This window comes from Macaca nemestrina, chromosome 2 (assembly GCF_043159975.1).
Source record: "Macaca nemestrina isolate mMacNem1 chromosome 2, mMacNem.hap1, whole genome shotgun sequence".
Lineage (NCBI taxonomy): Eukaryota > Metazoa > Chordata > Mammalia > Primates > Cercopithecidae > Macaca > Macaca nemestrina.
Window position 1 is genome coordinate 107896043 of NC_092126.1, and position 21324 is coordinate 107917366.

Below are 21324 nucleotides of genomic sequence, written 5' to 3' on the forward strand. Positions count from 1 at the left end.
AGTTAAGCTTTTACTCAATGAAATCATCCCTCAACATAGACTGCTTGTTGCCATAAGGTCTGATAATGGACGAAACTTCACCTTGTCCATAGCTCAGTTGGTCAGCAAGGCATTAAACAGTCAATGGAAACTCCATCATGCCTATTGACCCCAGAGCTCTGGACAAGTAGAATGCACGAACCGCACCCTAAAAAGTACTCTTACAAAATTAATCCTAGAAACCAGTGAAAATTGTGTAAAGCTCCTTCCTTTAGCCCTTCTTAGAGTAAAATGCACCCCTTATCAAGCTGGGTTTTCACCTTTTGAAATCATGTACGGAAGGGCTCTGCCTATCTTGCCTAAGCTAAGAGATACCCATTTAGCAGAAATCTCACAACCTAACTTGTTACGGTACCTGCAGTCTCTCCAACAGGTACAAGACATCATCCAGCCACTTATCCAGGGAGCACACCCCAACCCAGATCCTGACCAGACTGGGCCCTGCCACTCTTTTCAGCTGGGTGACCTGGTGTATGTTAAAAAGTTCCAGAAAGAAGGACTCACTCCTGCCTGGAAAGGACCTCATACTGTCATCCTCACCATGCCGATGGCTCTGAGGGTGGATGGCATTACTGCTTGGATTCATCACTCTCGCATCAAAAAGGCCAACAAAGCCCGGCAAGAAACACAGGTCCCCAAGCCTGGGCCAGGCCCCTTAAAACTGCTCCTAAGTCGAATAAAGTCATCAGATTAATTCTTTTTATTTATCTCTTCTGTCTGTTTCCACCTGTTACGTCCTCTGCCCCTTCCTGCTCTTTTTTTCTCACTTCCTTCACGACAGGATGTGTGTTTGCAAACACCACCTAGAAGGCAGGAACCTCCAAGGAAGTCTCTTTTGTAGTTGATTTATATGCTTTGTTCCCAGAACCTGCCCATACCCTCGAAGAACAATGCAATCTGCCAATCATGGGAGCGGGGAACGTCGACCTTGCTGCAGGGTTCGGACACACCGGAAGCCAGACTGGATGTGGAAGCTCTAAGGGTGCAGAAAAAGGGGTCCAGAGCATTGACTTTTACCTTTGTCCTGGAAATCACCCTGACACTAGTTGTTGAGATTCTTACCAGTTTTTCTGCCCTTACTGGATGTGTATAACCTTGGTCACTTACTCTGGAGGATCAACCCAATCCTCAACCCTTTCCATAGCTCATGCTTCCCATCCTAAACCATGTACTATAGGAAATTGTAATCCTCTTACTATAACTGTCCGTAATCCTAGTTTAACTCAATGGTATTATGGCATGTCATGGAGATTAAGGCTTTATATTTTGGGATTTGATGTTGGAACTATGTTCACTATCCAGAAAAAAATCCTGGTCCCATGGAGCCCTCCTAAGCCAATCGGACCTTTAACTGATTTAGGTGACCCTATGTTCCAAAAACACTCAGGCAGAGTTGATTTAACTGTCCCACCACCATTCCTGGTTCCTAAACCTCAGCTGCAATGACAACACCTCCAACCCAGCCTGATGTCCATTCTGGACAGGGTACATCACCTCCTTAATCTCACCCAGCCTAAACTAGCCCAAGATTGCTGGCTGTGCCTAAAGGCTAAACCCCCATATTATGTTGGATTAGGAGTAGAAGCCATGCTCAAAATTGACTCTCTTACTTGTCATATATGCCCCCATCCCCTTACACTAGGAGACGTGTCAGGGAATGCCTCCTGTCTAATTAGCACAGGGTATAACTTATCTGCTTCTCCCTTTCAGGCTACCTGTAATCAGTCTCTACTTACTTCCTTAAATGCCTCAGTCTCCTACCAGGCACCCAACAATACCTGGTTGGCCTGCACTTCAGGCCTCATTTGCTGCATCAATGGGCCTGAACCTAGATCTCTCCTATGTGTGTTGGTTCATGTAATCCCCCAGGTCTACGTGTACAGTGGGCCAGAAGGACAACTTCTCATCACTCCCCCTGAATTGCATTCCGGTTTCGCCAAGCTGCCCCACTCCTTGTACCCCTTCTGGCCGGCCTTAGCATAGCTGGGTCAACAGCTATTGGCATGACTGCCCTGATTCAACGAGAAACTAGATTAATATCCCTATCTCAACAAGTAGATGCTGATTTAAGCAATCTCCAGTTAGCCACAAATATACTACGTACCCAGGTAGAGTCTCTAGCTGAAGTAGTTCTTCAAAACTGCCAAGGCTTAGACCTGCTATTTCTCTCCCAAGGAGGTTTATGCGCAGCTCTAGGAGAAAGTTGTTGTTTCTATGCCAATCAGTAAAATACTCTTCAAAGAGTTCGAGAAAACCTAGATAGATGCTAGCAGGAACGAGAAAGTAACACCCCCTGGTACCAAAGCATATTTAGCTGGAATCCCTGGCTAACTACTCTAATTACTGGGTTTGCAGGACCCCTTCTCCTTCTCTTGTTAAGATTAGTCTTCAGGCCTTGTGTATCAAATTGGTTTCTTAACTTTGTAAAGCAATGCGTAGCTTCTGCCAAATTTATGTATCTTAGAATCCAATATAACCCCCTTGTTATAACTGAGGAATCAATTATTTGATTCCCCAAAACACGAGTGGGAAATATGATACCCTACCTTGTTTTAACCTGACTGACTCTCTCATAGCTGAGAGAGCCGGACAGACGCCATTTTGGTTTCTTGGCTTGCAGCCCCTTGTCGCCCTCCCTTAAGGACATAACTGGTGCAAGCTGACTCCAAGCACATCCAGGAATGCACTTTCTGATAAAATACTGAGGCAAGCTGTACCAGCAGTTCCTGAGAATGCACTTGGTTGATGGTACCCAAAGCCCCTGCGTTTATCACTTCATGATAATTTAAGTCCCTACACCTGGAACTATTTATTTTCCTGTAACTGTTTCTGTAACCATTTATCTTTTAATTTCTTGCCTGTTCTGCTTCTGTAAAAAAATTGCTTCAGCTAGACTCCCCCTCCCCTACTTAGACCAAGGTATAAAAAGAAATCTAATCCCTTCTTCGGGGCCAAGAGAATTTCGAGCTCTAGCTGTCTGTTGGTCGCCGGTAATAAAGGACTCCTGAGTTAGTCTCAGAGTGTGGGGTTCTCTCTATAACTCGCTCGGTTACAATAACATAGGCCATTAAGTTGGAATCCCGTTCTAGAAACCTGGAGGTTTTCTGTGGAAGGGAAGTCAGAAAAGAACAGCTTGTACAGGAGTGAAGAGTTAAACACAGCTCAGTCACAGAGGCCCATTCACTAACCCTTACTTGTATGAGCTAATCTGTTTTTCTTGTACTTTCATTTAAAATATGACCGCTGGTGCCAGGCAATGTGCCAGGAGCTACAGAGAGCTATAGGGTGTACTGAGAACACTCCAACACTGGCATCAGCCATCTCTGACCTTATAATCTGTTTTTCTTCACAGTATCTTTAATAATGGAAATTGTTTATTGTTTGTCTCTTCCACTAAAAGGTAAGCTGTATGAGAACAAGGCCTGTGTTTTTCTTCATCACCACTCTATCCCCAGCACATAGTAAGTATTCCAATGCTAAATGAGAGGATGGATGAATGAATGAATGAATGGAGATCTGACTTCTATTCTCCTTGTTGCCACTGTTTGGGTGGAAAGAAACTGGGGCCATCCATCAGACTAGGGAACCCAGGAGGAATAGGTTTATGGGGACAGGGAGATGAAGTCTGCAACTCCCTGTTTGGCAGATAATCAGTTGAAATGTTAATTGACTTAATTTTTTCCCTCTGTCCTGCCATGTAGGTGTCCCTTACCTGTTTAGTTAGAGGCAGTTCAGGGAGAATTTGGCATTGTTGCAGCAGGAATGCAAGGAGAATAAAACAATATTTAGTTCTAATATCCAAATAAGATTCTTAAAACTGCACATCAGTAATAAGTTTTGAAAACCAAGATGTTGATTAACAAAAGCCAATAAAAGGAATAAGTGATATTTAAAAATTAACATTATAATGGAAAGAAAATAATATAAGAGGAGATTCAGTCTAGGACTAGGGAGATACCTGAGGACCACAAGAGAAATGAGGAAGCATGAGGAGGGAGGACCTTTGTGTGGACTTTTTGAACTGGGAGGACCACAAAGCAAGGAGGTGGAACAAAGACGTGGAGTGTGTTCAGCTTCCTGCATGTGCAGGCATCATCGTCACCAGTTCACGAGTTTGTGTCAGTGGCCCAAGACCACCCCTTACAATTCAAGTGCACACTCCTGTGACCAGGAGCCATCTGTTGCAGGTCTTCCTTTGACAGCTGTCTGCAGCCTGCCCTTGGTCAACCAGCAAGGGAGAATTCATCTATGACATGAGGTAGGCACAGCCCAACCAAACCACCCTATGTGACAAACCACCTTTACAATAGTCTAGGTCATCTGCAAGCCTAAAATAAGAAAGTGACCCTGGTGTTCTGGAGAGCAAGCAGTTCTCAAAATATGATGTGGGGACTCCTGGAAACCCTTCAGGTGCTCCGTGAAGCCCAAACTTCACAGTAATTTCACAAACAATTTTCTTGAAGAGTTAAGATTTTCTTTGCCTTTTATTCTCATTCTCATATGAGTGTATACAGGCTACATATTTGTCATATCCCAACAGATTAAATGCAGAAGAATATATAACAATCCAGCTAACTTCCATTAACCAGTCTCTAAGGAGATATACAAAAAAGTAAAATGGTACAATTCTTCTAACTAGTCTTTGGTTTTGGAAAATAAAGTTATTTTCATTTTAAAATGTTGTAAATAATGTAAATATTAACATGTAATGAATTTATTATTGAATTTGAATAAATTAATGGATATTTTAAAATGTCTATCTTATTTATAAGTCAACACCAAGAAGTTTTTTGCAGTCCTGAATAATTTTTAGGGATGTCAAGAGCTTTTGACTAAAGAGGTTGAGAACCTCTGATCTAGAAGGACGGTATTGTGAAAGTAAAAACACAGCAACAAGAACCAACTCTGCACTTGGGTGAGAATGAATGGAACCAGAAGAAGACAGTTTGAAGCCAGTATAGTAGAGAAAACCTGCCTATTGCACCTGCTAAACTGCAAACACCCAAAGGGCTCATGTCTAGCCTACTTGCATCTAACTCACTGCCTGGCATTCACTTGGTGCTAAATAAATATTTGTTCCATCGGTATCTATACAACTTGAGATGTGCTGAGCTTGAGGTTTCTGTGAGACATCTAGGGAGAGACAAGTAGGGAGAAAAATGCATGGAGCTGGAGTTCACTGAAGTAGATACACAGATGTGGAAGTCATCAGCTTAAGAGAGTGGGTGAAGCAAGGAGTCGGTGAGCTCATCCAGAGAGCGAGGGTGTTAAAAGTGAAGTGAAAAGATCAAGGAAAACCTGGGGAACATTAATATTTAAGAGGTGGATTAAGGAACAGATCAGCCCGTTTTGAGAGCCCAGATGTTTGATGCTATGTATTAGGAAAGCTGTGTCAAAGAGGTAGAACTGACAAAGTATTTTATTGCTGAAGTCAAGACAGAAGAGAAGTGCAAGAAATTAAGAGTGGTCCTGGGACAAGCACCATGGCTTGGCTCACCCAACATCTTTTCTAACTCTCTTTCTCCTGTACTTCCTTCATTTCAAAAGTGTGGCTGTTGTAGCTGGGTGTGGTGGCTCATGACTGTAATCCCAGCACTTCAGTGGCTCAGGTGGGAGGATCACTTGAACCCAGGAGTTTGAGAGCAGCCTCGGCGACATGTGAGACTGCATTTCTACAATTTTTTTTTTTTTTTTAATTAGCCAGGTGTGGTGGCACACACCTGTAATCTCAGCTACTTGGGAGGCTGAGGTGGAAGAATCACTTGGGCTGGGGAGGTCAAGGCTGCAGTGAACCTCGATCATGCCATTGCACTCCAGTCTGGGCAACAGAGCAAGATCCTGTCTCCAAAAAAGTGTGACTGTCCAATATGGTAGCCACTAGTGACATATGGCTATTTAAATTCAAATTAATTTAAGTCATATAATATCATAAATTCAACTTTTCAGTTATAGTAGCCAGGTTTCAAGTGTTGTCACCACATGTGGCTAGAAGCCATTCTATTAGAGCAGGTATAGAACATTTTTATCATCACAGAAAGTTTTATTGGACAAAGTTGCTCTAGAGGTTGGAAACCTAAAATGGTCTCCCAGATTCTCTTAGAACTAGAAGTGGCCAAAATGCGCAGCTCTAATGTGTAGGACAAAGTCCTTGGTGAGGCATCTCTTACCAAATAGTTTTTTTTTTTTTTTAATTAAAAAAAATCTCTAGATGGGGTGTTACTGTGTTGCTCAGGCTGGAGTGCAGTGGCTATTCACAGGCACAATCATGGTGCACTGCAGCCTTATGGGCTCAAGTGATCCTTCTGCCTCGGCCTCCAGAGTAGCTGAGATTATAGGTGCATGTCACTGCACCCCACTCAAATAATAATTATTTTAAATATATGTATAACTCACATTTATTTCAATGCTTAATATTAATGATGTTTAGGGTCTTTATTTAAAATTTTGGTGATGTTTTTGTGACTTGAAATATGCCGTAGGAACTTAACTCATTTGTATCAATTAGCCTGTGGTAAAATTGGTGGTTATATGCCATTTAGCTTAAAGTCACAGCTTCCAAGAACCTGTCAATGATTCTAAGTGAGGGCTTGCCCTGTACATATATTTTTATTTTACATATATCATATATATTTTTATTTTTATATTATATAACTTTATCATATTATTACATATTGTCTTGTATATAATATGTAAACGTTCTATATATGATGTTTCTCTGGAGAACCCTAATACAAATATGTGTATGTAATAACAGGCTGAACTAATGAAGCTGACACTCTAGAAATTGCTTGCTAAAATGTAAACTGGAGGAAGGAATCCAAAGCCATAGACAGAAGCCAGCTATGACATGTTTGTTTTCCAAATAGTGCTTGCAGAAAATTTAGAGGTTGGTATTTGCCAAGGGTTTTGAGACTGGAGGACATCACAACAGAGCAGAATTGTTGGAATGGGTTGGATGACTAGGATTAATGAGATGAAATAGAATTCTAGTGATAGGGCTAGAAAAGTCCTAAAAGAAAGGATACATAAAGTCTTTGGGGGCGTTTCTTTTAGAGAAGAGTTGTAGCATTTATCCTAGTGCAAAAAGCAAAGAGGAAACAAACCAAATTCCAATACACAACTGACCTTTTCACATAGAGTAGTTTCTACTAGAGCTTTACTCTCCAAGCCTTATTTTTCATCCCTCTCAGTAAACTTGATGCCAATGACTGAAAAATAAAAAACAAAAACAAAACAAAACAAAAAACCCAGTCTCTTCTAATCCTAAACAATACTTAGGGAAATATCACAGAATTTTCTTCATGGTTATCACCTTTCCAAGTTCTGACAGCTTCTGGGGTGAAAGAAGCCAGAAATTACACGGAATTAGGGTGAAAGGGGAACAGGCTTAACTCATTTCAGGTGAGCAACTGGGGCTAGGCTTATTCCAGGCTTTAGTAGTAGTAGGAAAAAGGAAACAATATTCCTGCCCACCTCTAACTGGGGAAAACCAGCCTGGCCCTCCAGAATGCCTACATTGAGGGAAGATGAAACATCCCCTCACTTTGGGAGTTCTGCACACTTAATTTGTAGAAACATTTGTGTGTGGAGCATTGGTGTTATTGGGCATGGGGCAATCTTCTAGATACTATTAGAAGATACGGGCTTAGCCACAGAAGAGTTCTAAGGGCATATGGTGGCATCCTGGAGGCCTCATAGGTGAAGGGAATTTAAAAATTCACTAGGGTATCAGTTTCTACTTGGCTGTTGTCCATTGTTCAAGGAAGAATAATGAATGGGCCAGGGGCAGTGGCTCACGCCTATAATCTCAACACTTTGGGAGGCCCAGGCGGGTGGGTCACCAAGTCAGGAGATTGAGACCAGCCTGATTAACACGGTGAAACCCCGTCTCTACTAAAAATATAAAAAATTAGCCGGGCGAGGTGGCAGGTGCCTGTAGTCCCAGCTACTCGGGAGGCTGAGACAGGAGAATGGTGTGAACTTGGGAGGCAGAGCTTGCAGTGAGCCGAGATTGCGCCACAGCACTCCAGCCTGGGTGACACAGAGAGACTGTCTCAAAAAAAAAAAAAAAGAATTAATGAATATAAGTATCACCTATTTTCTAAATCGATGGGAGAACCGGATCACCAGGGGACATTATGGTGGCTTAAAGGCACACAAATTGTATGCATCTAGAGATTGAATCACTGTTTGTGTTAATTTTCTATAGCCTACAACAGGAAACAACTTGTACTGAAATAATGACTCCCACCCCCACCCAGCAATTTGATCATGTTGTTCCCTCTGCCAAAAATGCTCTTCCCTCTTCCTCAAGGTCCAACTCAGTGCTATTTCCTTTTAAGCTGCCTCTAGATTAATCCCTTGTTTGGCTCTCTGAATTTATCTTACATTGGGTATCACATACTGACTTTGTTGGAGTCACTGGTATCTACCTGCCCTTGCCCTTGATATTTCCAAGGTCCAGGACTTACTGCCTTCTCCCTAGAATTCAAACAGTTTTTGCATAGATGTCTTCGGTAAGTGATGATGTATAGGGCTTAATGTGTCAAGGCTCTCACCTTACCTCACTGAATCCTCCCAATTCTGAGAGGATAGCAGGCATGGATATTTTTTCCATTTCACAAATAAAGAAACTTAAGACTCAGGGTGTATACATAACTTGCTCAAGGTCTCAATCCCAGCTGGTATGTGGCAGAACTAGATTCTGCCATATTTACAGGCTGGCAAGAAACTCCAGTCTATGTTTGAGACCCTTCTGGAAGAATCTGGATTTCAAATCTGAGGTCTGATAAAACCCAGAAATGAATAGATTACAACCTATGATGTCAAGTTTATTATTTCCAAGAAAAAAATACCGTGTTTTTGGAGAATCAAACTCAGAGAATTCTGGCCCAAAAACAGACAAGGTCCCTACAGTGAGAGGCAGGAGACCTGGGTTCCTATCTCTCCATGTACCTGTTTCCCCACCTGTAAAATAGGAAGGTAGTGACTGGATTAGCAACTCTAAGGATTCTCCCTGCATGCACACTAACAACTGGTATATGGGAGCTGTGGGTAGGCTGGCCTGAAAATGCTCCTTTTCCCTCACAGATTTGTACCAGGAAGGGCCAGAAGCTGAGCTCTAAGGCCGGTGGGGAGATTGGGGAAAGGACAACAGACCCCAGGACTGGGATTTAGTCAGGACAGAGTACCAGGAGTAGTATGGCTCAACCCTCCTCAACCCACCCCCAGAAGAACAATGTGTAGAACCCCCAGGAAGGAAGCCCTTAGAGCAGGGGTGGTACTGGGTTAGGAGCCAGAGGCCTGCAGGGTCCCAAATGCCACTGCTAATGCACTGGGTCCCCAGCAGGTCGCCGCTGTTCTTTAGGCCTGTCTGTCCACCTGTCATTGTGTCCAGAGTTGGTTCCTTCTGGTGGGTTCTTGGTCTTGCTGACTTTGAGAATGAAGCCGTGGACCTTTGCGGTCAGTGTTACAGCTCTTAAAGGTGGCATGGACCCAAAGAGTGAGCAGCAGCAAGATTTATTGTGAAGAGTGAAAGAACAAAGCTTCCACAATGTGGAAGGTGACCCAAGCAGGTTGCCACTTCTGGCTGGGGTGGCCAGCTTTTATCCCCTTATTTGTCCCTGCCCATGTCCTGCTGATTGGTCCATTTTACAGAGTGCTGATTGGTGCATTTACAATCCTCTAGCTAGACACAGAGTGCTGATTGGTGCGTTTTTACAGAGTGCTGATTGGTGCATTTACAATCCTTTAGCTAGACACAGAGTGCTGATTGGTGCATTTACAATCCTCTAGCTAGACAGAAAAGTTCTCCAAGTCCCCACTCGACCCAGGAAGTCCAGATGGCTTCACTTCTCAATCCCCAACTCTAAACAGGACCCCCATCTGCTGTTGGGAATTGGGTGATGACCACTCTAGCTAATTCCTGCTGGATAGGGGTGAAGAAGGGGCTCCACACTGGTAGTGTCCCCCAGAGGGGAAATCTCTAGGCCAGTAAGAGGGCCACTGGGTCAATCCATGGGTCCTCAGTAGAAGTTGTTAGTTGAGCTCATTTGGGGTTCCATTTGTAAGACCACCTGTAGCTTGATGGCCTCAATCCTGGAGGAAACAAATTTGACAAGGAGGTTAAAAATACAGGGCCCAAGAGTAATAGCAAGATGGCTGTCACAGAACCTAGCAAGGGGAGAAGCCATGTCGCCCAACTCCAGAGGTTGGTGTAAGAGTTTGAAAGGCTTTGTCTGATTTCAGAAGCCTTTTCCTGTAATGCCAGGCAGCATCTCATACTATCCTTGACTGGTTAGTGTAAAAGCAACACTCTTCTCCTAAGAAGGTGCAAAGTCCTCCTTTCTCAGCAGTGAGGAGGTCTAGGCCTTGGTGGTTTTGGAGAGTCACTGCTGCTAAAGAGTCTATTTGGGATTGTAGAGTAAGGATAGATTTTGTTATTTCTTGTAAACTGTCTGAGAAATCCTTTGAGAGTGTGTGGTAGCAGGATAATACATGTTACACTGTTAACTTTTAGCAAACTTTACTTTTGTTGAAAACCTTGTAAGTTTGCGATTTCAATTATTCCTTGGTATTAATAAAACCTCATTCAGTCCATATCGACTTAGAATTGGTATAGATGGCTCCTTCCTGATTCTGTAAGGACTTTAAGGTTTAACTGAGTACAAACAGCTGGCATGTTTGAGCAGACCAATTACCAGGCAATTTTCCTAACTCTGCTTCTACAAGAGTTTCCTTATAACTTACTGAATACCCATTGTGTCTTTTTCCCTTAATGCCCAGGAGGAACCATCTATGGTCCTGTCCTGAAGGGAGTTCCTCCTAGGTCTGCTCGGACCTTTGTATGATAATTAATTAAGACTTAGATCCCCTGTTAGAAAATCTGCTGGGTTAAGGATTTTTGATAGGAAGGCTATGGGTTGTCAGTGGCTTCAGTGCTTTCAGGCTACACCCTTGTTTGCACTGACAAGGTGGTATTGGAGTGTTATAGAGTTATGGAGAAGACCTTCAATTATAAATTATAGGTTTTAAATTTACCCTGACTTTTAAAGGATTATGGTACACTGTTTTTTTCTGTACTACTTCTCTCTCTGTCTCTCTTTCTGTCTCTTCTCTTTCTCTTTTTCCTTCTCTCTTTGACTTTCTGTCTCTCTCTCTTTCTTTCTCTTTGACTTTTTCTTCCCCCCCATCTCTTCCTCTCTCTCTCTATCTCTTTCTTTCTTTCTTTCTTTGACTTTCTGTCTCTATTTCTTTCCTTCTCTCTTTGACTTTGTCTGCCTCTGCCAGCGGCTTATGCTGCTGTTCTCCCCTCTCTTTCCCCTTTTTTTTTTTTTTTTTTTTGAGACGGAGTCTCGCTCTGTCGCCCAGGCTGGAGTGCAGTGGCCGGATCTCAGCTCACTGCAAGCTCCGCCTCCCGGGTTCACGCCATTCTCCTGCCTCAGCCTCCCGAGTAGCTGGGACTACAGGCGCCCGCCACCTCGCCCGGCTAGTTATTTGTATTTTGTAGTAGAGACGGGGTTTCACCGTGTTAGCCAGGATGGTCTCGATCTCCTGACCTCGTGATCCGCCCGTCTCGGCCTCCCAAAGTGCTGGGATTACAGGCTTGAGCCACCGCGCCCGGCCTCTTTCCCCTTTTAATGGCTTTGGCAGTGTAAGACTGCCACCTCCTTGGGTTTTTGCACTGTGTGCAATAACTCCATGATTTCCTTGTGGTATTTAATGGGGCTTCCACCATTAAAGGTTAGGTTTTCCATATTGCAGCATGGACATGTAGGATTAGATAAGCATACTTGCTATCTCTATACACATTTATTCTCTATCCCTTTCCCAGTTCTAAGGCTCAGGTAAGTGCCACTAGTTCTGCTGACTGGTCACTGGTCCCTGGGGGAAGAGGCTTACTTTCAAGTACTGTTACATCACTAGCTATGGCATAACCTGCCATTCATATCCCATTCTCCACAAATGAACTTCCATTGGTATATACGTTAAGGTCAGGATTAGCTAAGGGGACTTCTACGAGATCCTTTTGGGCAGCATAAGTCTGGACTATAATTTGTTGGCAGTCATGCTTGATTGGTTCCCCATCCTCTGGGAGAAAAGTGGCAGGGTTGAGGGCCACACATGTGCATATTTGAAGCAATGGTCCCTCAAGGAGTAGCACCTGGTATCTAAGCAGGCAGTTGTCTGAAAGCCATAAACTTCCTTTGACACCTAGTATGCCATTTATGTCATGAGTAGTCCAGACGGTGAGATCCTTTCCTTGTATTATTTTGATAGCCTCTGACACCAAGATGGCCACCACTGCAACTACTCATAAACAGTGAGGCCAGCCTTTTGCTACTATATCAATTTCCTTACTTAGGTATGCCACTGGCTGTAGGATTGTCCACAAGTCTAAGTAAGAACTCCAAAAGCTATTCCTGCTCTCTCTGTGACATGTAAAGGGAAGTTTTGTCCTGTGGGAAGGCTTAAGGCTGGAGCTTGTACTAGGGCCTGCTTTAAGGTTTTGAACACTGTTTCTGCTTCTTTTCCCACTGTACTACAAGAGTATTTGCCCTCTGGGTCTCCTTGATTAGAGTATAGAGTGACCTGGCCATCTCACTGTATCTAGGGATCCATAGTTGGCAAAAGCCAGTGATTCAAAGGAACCCCTGCAATTGTTTTAATGTCTTAGCACAAGGATAAGCCAGTATAGGCTGTATTCATTCCTCACTGAGGGCCCTGGTTCCTCTGGCTAAGATTAGGCCTAGATATTAGGCTTGTTGTCAAATATTTCCATGCCTTGAACCTTTGATTAGATAGAAAGTTCAAGAGATCTAGAGTAGCCTGCTGGCATGAGGCTTCTGAACTGGTAGCCAAAAGTAAATCATCCACATACTGAAGGACCAGAGTGCCTGGACTTGAGAAGTGACCTAGATCTTGGGCCAGTGCCTGACCAAACAGATGAGGGCTATCCCTAAACCCTTGGGGCAAGACTATCCACATAAGTTGGGATGTGTGGTCTGTGCGATCCTCAAAGGCAAAGAGAACTGGGAGTCAGAGTACAGGGGAATACAGAAGAAGGCATCCTTGAGGTCCAGAACCATGAACCATTCTGCTTCCTCTGGTATTTGAGACAGGAGAGTATAGGGGTTACATACAACTGGATATAGAGGAATTACCACCTCAATGATAAGTCTAAGATCTCGTACTAGTCTCCACTGACTGTTCGGTTTCTGTACTCCTAGAATTGGGGTGTTGCAGGGACTGCTGCATTTTCTTACTAAGCCTTGAGCTTTTAAATGTCTAACAATATCCTGTGAGCTTCAGGCCTTAACGGATATTACCTTTGATAAGGAAAAGCGGTGGGGTATTTTAGCTTGATTTGGACTGGGTGGGCATCTTTTGCACTTCTGAATTATCCCTTCAATGCCCAGACTTCAGGGTTGATTCCCTCCTTAAGCAGGGGACAACAAATGAGTAACTTGTTCTCCATATTCATACAGATAATAGCTCCAGCTTTGGCTAATATGTCCCTCCCTAATAAGGGTATGGGACTTTCAGGCATAACAAGAAAGGCATGTGAAAAGAGCAAAGTCTCCAAATTACAACTGAGGAGGTGGGAGAAACACCTGGTTACAGGTTGTCCCAGGATTCCTTGGATGGTAATGGACCTGAGGACAGCTCTCTGGGACAGGAGTTTAACACTGAGAAAGCCACGCCAGTGTCCAGGAGGAAGTCAATTTCCTGGCCCTCAACGGTTAAACATACCCGGGACTCAGTGAGGGTGATGACATGAGCTGGTGCCTGCCCTGGGCACCCTCAGTCCTATTGTTGGATCATCTGGTTGGTGGCTTCTGACCCAGAGAACCTTTGTCCTCTGGGGCAGTGTACCTTCCAGTGATTGCCTCAGCATAGTGGACATGGGCAAGGGGGCAGCTTGTTTCTCGTTGGACAATCTTTATTAAAGTGTCCTTGCAAACCACGCTGATAAGAAGCCCTACTGGGTGATTGGCCTTCTCCATTTTCTGTCCTCTCTGAACCACCAAGGTTTGTTTGTCTGAGGGCCACAACTAAGGCTGCAGCCTTTCTCTGATCTTGCTTTTCCTTTTTGGCCTGTTCCTCTTGGTCCCTATTATAGAACACCGAGGTTGCCAGGTTTAATAATGTCTCCAGATTTTGTTCAGGGCCCAGGGCTCACTTTTGGAGCTTTCTCCTGATATCTGGGGCTGAGTGGATAATAAACTTATCTTTTAGGTTCAACTGACCCTCGAGGGAGTCAGGTGACAGGGAAGTATATTTTCTTAAGGCCTCCCGTAGCTGCTGGAGGAAGGCGGTAGGATTTTTCTTCCTTTCCCTGAGTTATGGTGGACATCATTGAATAATTCATGTGTTTTTTCCTAATTCTCCTTAGTCCTTCTAGAACACAGGTCAGCAGATGTTTACGACTCCAGTCCCCATGATCTCAGTCTAGCTCCCAGTAGGGATCCATACTGGGGACGGCTTGCTGACCAGTAGGGAATTTGTCCCTTTCTTCAGCTGTCATTCTATCATTTACTCGACTAAGATATCAGGTATATCCAAATTCTCAGGCTGCAGCTAAAGCCACATTCTTGTCATTAGAGGCCAGAGTTTGATCTAACAATAGCATGACATCTCTCCAAGTGAGGTCAAGGGTTTGCCCTAGACCCTGTAGGATATCTATGCACCTATCAGGATCATCTGAAAACTTCCCCAGATCTGCCTTTATCTGCTTTAAATCAGAGAGGGAGGAGGGGACATGTACCTGGGTTGGGCCAAATTCCCCTCTCCCTACAGCTTGAAGGGGACATAACTGATAGCCCGGGGTTTTTTGTGGTCCTTTGGAGATTTCTTTGCTTATTTCCTTCTGCGCTGGGGAGATTAGAGGAGGCTTATCGTTAATAGAAAGGGGAGCTTTAGGGAGGCTAGGATATGGGGGTAAGCTGAGAGGTCCTCTTGTGGGATGTAAATTGCAAGCTTTGCATAGTTGTGGATTCTCCTTCAATGAAAAGAAAGTTTGGACATAAGGCATTTCACTTCATTTGCCTTCCTCTTACAGAAAAGGTCAAGCTGCAGGATAAGATAGTATTGTAATTTATACTTCCCTCAGGTGACTATTTTTCCCCATCAGAGAGAAAATACTGGGGCCAGGCCGCAGTGCAGAAAAAAATAAGCCGCTTCTTTTTCAGGGTTTGTGGGTCAAATTGGTCCCAATGGCTTAGGATGCATTTCGAGAGTGAGCCTGTTGATGCCTGAGTGTTTCCCATGTGAAAGAAAAAAACTGCCCATGGTTTTGGTTTGTTTGTCCCCCCCCCCCCCCCCACAAGAACCTGCAACAGTCCCTGGACCCTGCTGATCGGAATAGTTGCGCTCACCAACACAGCACCAGATCCCCCTCTTGCCCAAGAACCCAAAATGGTCCCTGGACCCTGATGATCAGAATAGTTGTGCTCACCAACACAGCAGGAGAAACAATAGTTTTCCTCTTAGATCACAAAGAGGACCAAGGAAAGTCAGATTTAGTGGCCCTTACCAATGCATTTTCAAAAACCTGCACCTTGCCTGTCCTCTAAGACCACAAAGAGGACTGAGAAAAATCGGATTTAGTGGCCCTTATTGACGCATTCTTGAAAATCTGTTAGAGTCCTAAGCATTTTTTCCTGTTAGTATTGGGACCTTACTCTTGTCCCATAAAGATGTTATGCCTCAAAATGGAGTGGAGGGCCATACCCTGAGGGAGGGAAGGGATATCCAGGGTTGGAAGAGTGATACCTTTTGTCCTCAATTGTCATCATACAAATAGGAAGGATGTTATTTCTGAGGTTCCTCATATCCTAGCTTCAGGAATAGCTTTTGTTAGGCCTACTAGTCTGAAGAGGGATCCTAAAATTCCAGATAGTCCCCCCCACCAATGGGACTTTGGGCAAAAAATATGTCTTTCTGATTGTTGAGCCCAGGTGCCTAAAGAAAGGAACAGAGTCCCGAAATTTATACTAGAAATCATTCTTATAGGAGAAACTAGAAAAGCACCAGAGACAGGGAATTGTTTTTAGAAGTGGGACTAGCCTTGGAGAAGAGAGGCAGGGGGAAGTTTGTCTGACAGGCAATAGAATGCAGGAGGCAAGGGTTGGGCTAGATAGGATAGATGGGCAAGTCTTGCTTGGGCTACGTGACTTTGAGAGCTCCGCTCATGGCTACAGGGTCAACCAACTTTCTGTCAGGACCCCAGAGCTGAATGGCTTTCCTCTCTGTTGACCCTCGGGCTCAGCCCAGAAGTACAGAAAAAGCAGAAGCTGGTTCCAGGCAAACCAATGCTCCCAACTCTGAAGAGTCAGGGGTTGTTAGAGAGTCCTTTCCCAGAAAGCCTGACACCCATGTCTTTAGTCTGATGGCCACGCTAGTCACTTTTAACTGGCCAACAGGTGCCCATTGTTTAGCCTCCAAATTCTAAAGAAAAATAGGACAGAATAGCAAGTGAAAGGGGCCCAATGGTACTCACCACTTGGCGATAGTCCCTTCGTGGTTGACAAGATGTGTCCGGAGTTGGTTCCTTCTGGTGGGTTCTTGGTCTCACTGACTTCAAGAATGAAGCTGCAGACCTTCGCCGTGAGTGTTATAGCTCTTTAAAGTGGCACGGACCCAAAGAGTGAGCAGCAGCAAGATTTATTGTGAAGAGCAAAAGAACAAAACTTCTGCAGCATGGAACGGGACCCGAGTGGGTTGCCACTGCTGGCTGGGGTGGCCAGCTTTGATCCCCTTATTTGTTCCCACCCATGTCCTGCTGATTGGTCCATTTTACAGAGTGCTATTTGGTCCATTTTAGAGAGATAGAATAGGTCCATTTTACAGAGTGCTGATAGGTGCATTTACAATCCTCTAGCTAGATACAGAGTGCTGATTGATGCATTTTTACAGGGTGCTGATTGGCGCATTTACAATCCTTTAGCTAGACACAGAGTGCTGATTGGTGCATTTACAATCCTCCAGCTAGACAGAAAAGTTCTCCAAGTCTGCACTTGACACACGAAGTCCAGCTGGCTTCACCTCTCATCATGGGGGAGAATCCATACCAGTGCCAATGACAAATGGGGGTAGCCTGGGGCCACAGCTCCCATGCTGGGGTTCTGGTAGGCTTGCCCACAGGCAATTGCCTGGGACAAGTCCTAAACTAAAGAGCACCAGAAGCAATTTGTATTAGTCTGTTCTCACACTGCTATAAAGAACTATCTAAGATGGGTAATTTATGAAGAAAAAAGGTTTAATCTGTTGTGGGAAGTCACGGACCCTGAACGGAGGGACTGGCTGAAGCCACAGCAGAAAAACATAAATTGTGAAGATTTCATGGACATTTATTAGTTCCCCAGATTAATACTTTTATAATTTCTTACGTCTATCTTTACTGCAATGTCTGAACATAAATTGTGAAGACTTCATGGACACTTATCACTTCCCCAGTCAATATCCTTGTGATTTCTTATGCCTGTCTTTACTTTCATCTCTTAATCCCATCATCTTCGTAAACTGAGGAGGATGAATGTCACCTCAGGACCCTGTGATAATTGTGTTAACTGCACAAATTGTTTGTAGAGCATGTGTGTTTGAACAATATGAAATCCGGGCACCTTGAAAAAAGAAGAGGATAACAGCAATCTCAGGGAACAAGGGAGATAAGACTTGGAGTCTGACTGCCAGTGAGCCGGATGGAACAGAGCCATATTTCTCTTCTTTCAAAGGCAAATAGGAGAAATATCGCTGAATTCTTTTTCTCAGCAAGGAACATCCCTGAGAAAGAGAATGTGCCCTGAGGGTAGGTCTATAAATGGCCCCCCTTGAGGCGGCCGCCTTTTACAGTTGAAGCCGAAGGGATGAAATAAGCCCTGGTCTCCTGTAGTGCTCCCAGGCTTATTAGGACGAAGAAATTCCCACATAATAAATTTTGGTCAGACAGGTTGTCTGCTCTCAAACCCTGTCTCCTGATAAGATACTATCAATAACAATGCATGCCCGAAACTTCATTGGCAATTTTAATTTTTGCCCCATCCTGTGGTCCTATGATCTCGCCCTGTCTCCATTTGCTTTGTGATATTTTATTACTTTGTGAAGTATGTGATCTCTGTGACCCACACCCTATTCGTACACTCCCTCCCCTTTTGAAAATTGCTAATAAAATCTTGCTGGTTTTACGGCTTGGAGATCATCATGGAACCTGCCGATGTGTGATGTCTCCCCCAGACCCCCAGTTTTAAAATTTGTCTCCTTGTACTCTTTCCCTTTATTTCTCAAACCAGCCGAGATGCTTAGGGAAATAGAAAAGAACCCATGATAAATATCAGGGGTGGGGTTTCACCCAATATTAATCAACTTATAGTTCTGCAGGCTTAATAGGAAGCATGACTAGGAGGTCTCAGGAAATTTACAATCATGGCAGAATGTGAAGGGGAAGCAAGTACCTTCTTTATATGGTGGCAGGGGAGAGAGAGAGAGAGCAAAGGGGGAAGTGCTACACACTTCTAAATGATCAGATCTCATGAGACATCACTCACTATCATGAGAACAGTAAGGGGGAAATCTGTCCCCATGATCCAATCACCTCCCACTGGGCCCCTCCTCCAATTCGACATGAGATTTGGGCAGGGACACAAATCCAAACCATATCACCACCCCCTCCATGGTCTTTGCACACTTGGAACAACTTCCATTTCCCTCTAGGAAGCTCAGAGGCCTGTGGGGTTTGGTGGTTCACTCGCCTGAGATCAGCTCCTCAAGGAAGTCCCTGAGACCCCAGCACCGAGAAAACCCTTCCTCTCACCAAGTCACCCCCAAGGCTATGTTTGGTGACCATCACTGACCCTCCCCACTCTCCTAACAGGGCCTGGCACACCGTTGGCAGGAAGAAGCCTGACAGGAATTAAAAAACAGGAATGAATGAAGGTCAGAGAAAGCATCTTGCAATAGAAAGAAGAGAAGGAGGAATGGTCTAAAGACCAGAAATCAAAGCCTAACTTACCCATCTCAGCCAGTAAAATGTTACTCAGCTACTAGGCTGTTTGCCAAGCCTCAGGATCCTCATCTGCAAACCAGTGATCCTGTGATACTGTTGTAGAGACACTGCGTGCAAAGTAGACAAGCAGCTATAAGGGATGTCCGTGTCTCATTCCCTCCAAGCTCCTCAATATAGCCAGCCACCACAGGCAACTTTCTACAACCCAGACTGATCAGGTCATTCCCTGTTAAAAGCCTTCCACAGCAACCTGGATCACGGACACATTTCTTAGAAGCTAGATTGGACTTTGTGTTGGATGCCACGAAAACAATGGTGGCCTGACCATACGGCACTCACATCCAGCTAAGGGAACAGCCATGTCAAGAGTTAGTGTCAGGGGACTCAACTGTGAACCAGAGAGATATGGTGTCAGCCAAGATGGGGCTTACAGCACAGTAGGGAGGCCAGTAAGTAGACAGTGTTAATGCAGTATATCCAATAGGGACCATAACCTATTGGTTATGGTAATAGCATAGCATGGCAGGCCACCACAGGCGCAAAAAGGAAGCCACACCTAATCTAGGTGGAGTGCAGAAAAGACTTCCTGGAGAAAGGGCTTCCTGGCAGTGTTTTAAGGGATAAGTAGGAGTTTTCGAGGTGAAAGGAGGGTCTCTCCCTTCTCTTAGTTAGGGCTTGGGCCCCATTCATTCCCATCACAGTGGACTGGGGTTTTCTTCCCATATCATGGCAGGTCCACCCACCCCATGTGTCTAGGGTCCCACCTTCTTTTCAGGGTGTGTAGGAGTATTCTGGCTGTTGAAAAGGGACTATCCACACAGATGATGTCAGAACATCTGAGGAGTTTGGGGACAGAGACTCTCCAGACCTGTGCTCCTCTCTTTGTGGGGTTTTTTGTTTGTTTGTTTTTTGTTTTGTTCTGTTGTTTTTGACAGGGTCTTGTCACCCAGGCTGGAGTGGCACAAACACTGCTCACTGCAGCCTTAACTTCCTGGGCTCAGATGATCCTCCCACCTCAGCCTCTGGAGTAGGTGGGACTATAGGCATGTGCCACCAAGCCCAGCTAATTTTTAAATTTTTTGTAGAGACAGGGTTTCACCATGTTGCCCAGGCTGGTCACAAACCCCTGGCTTCAAGTGTTCCACCTGCCTTGGTGTCCCAGAGTGTTAAGATTACAGGTGTGAGCCACCATGCCCAGCCTCTTTGTGGTCTGAAATCCAGGAAGTTCCTAGAGACACACTTCTCACAGCTGCCCTCACTCCAAGCAGGATTTAACACGGGAAGTGATAGCGATGATGCAGAGCAGCACAGTAACTGCTGCAGATATTCTCTTTTTTTTATTATTACATATATATAGCGCAAATGTGACAGGCCTTAACATTAATATGAATATAGGGGTTGAACTGAGAGGAAACAAGGATAGTAAACACAATACTAGAAAACACCTATAATACTTACAATATGTCAGGCACCATTCTAAGTGCTTTATGTATTTTATCTCATCCAATCCTCACAACAACTCTACAATTCGAGTATATTATTATCCCCATTTTCCAAATAAGGAAGCTACACACAGACAGGCTAAGTAACTTGTCCCTGGTCACTCAGCTCACGGGATGACACCCAGGGTTCTAGTTTGGGTCCTTGGGTGAATGATAATTTTTTTTACAGTGATGGGAACATGGATTGGAGCTTCAGGGCTGTGGATAGACGGTAAGTTTCCTTTCAGGCATGTAGAACTTGAGTTACCTATTTGTTAGCTCTCATACCAAAGCTTGGGTGATGGTTTTTAAGAGAGATCGAGTTAGAGTACAGAATTCCTAAAGGCTTTCTGTGGTTGTCTTTGGCCCAAAGGTACGTGTCCTAAGGTGCTATATTGAGGCATCATCGAGTGTCTTGCCCACTGGCACCCAATCCAGTCATGGTAGATCAGGTCAAGCCCACAGTGTTGGTCACAGAAGTGCCTCTGAAGTCTAAACACACTGCTCATATGGGCCTGGTCCTTACAGCCAATGAAAGATAACTACTTGAGCATGAAACAGCTCTGAAGAATAAAAAAACCTCAATCTGGGTTTCCAAATCCTTGTGTCTCCTATACTAGTAAGCCAGGACTGCAGGACAACACATGGTCAAGGAGAACTGAAAATCAGGTCTGAGAGCATTTAGCCTGGCCTTGGGAGATTTCCTCCTAAAGAATCCTAAGCTTCTGGGGCCTTGATTTGCCTTCCATCTCAAGAATCCTAAGCTTCTGGGGCCTTGATTTGCCTTCCATCTCAAGAATC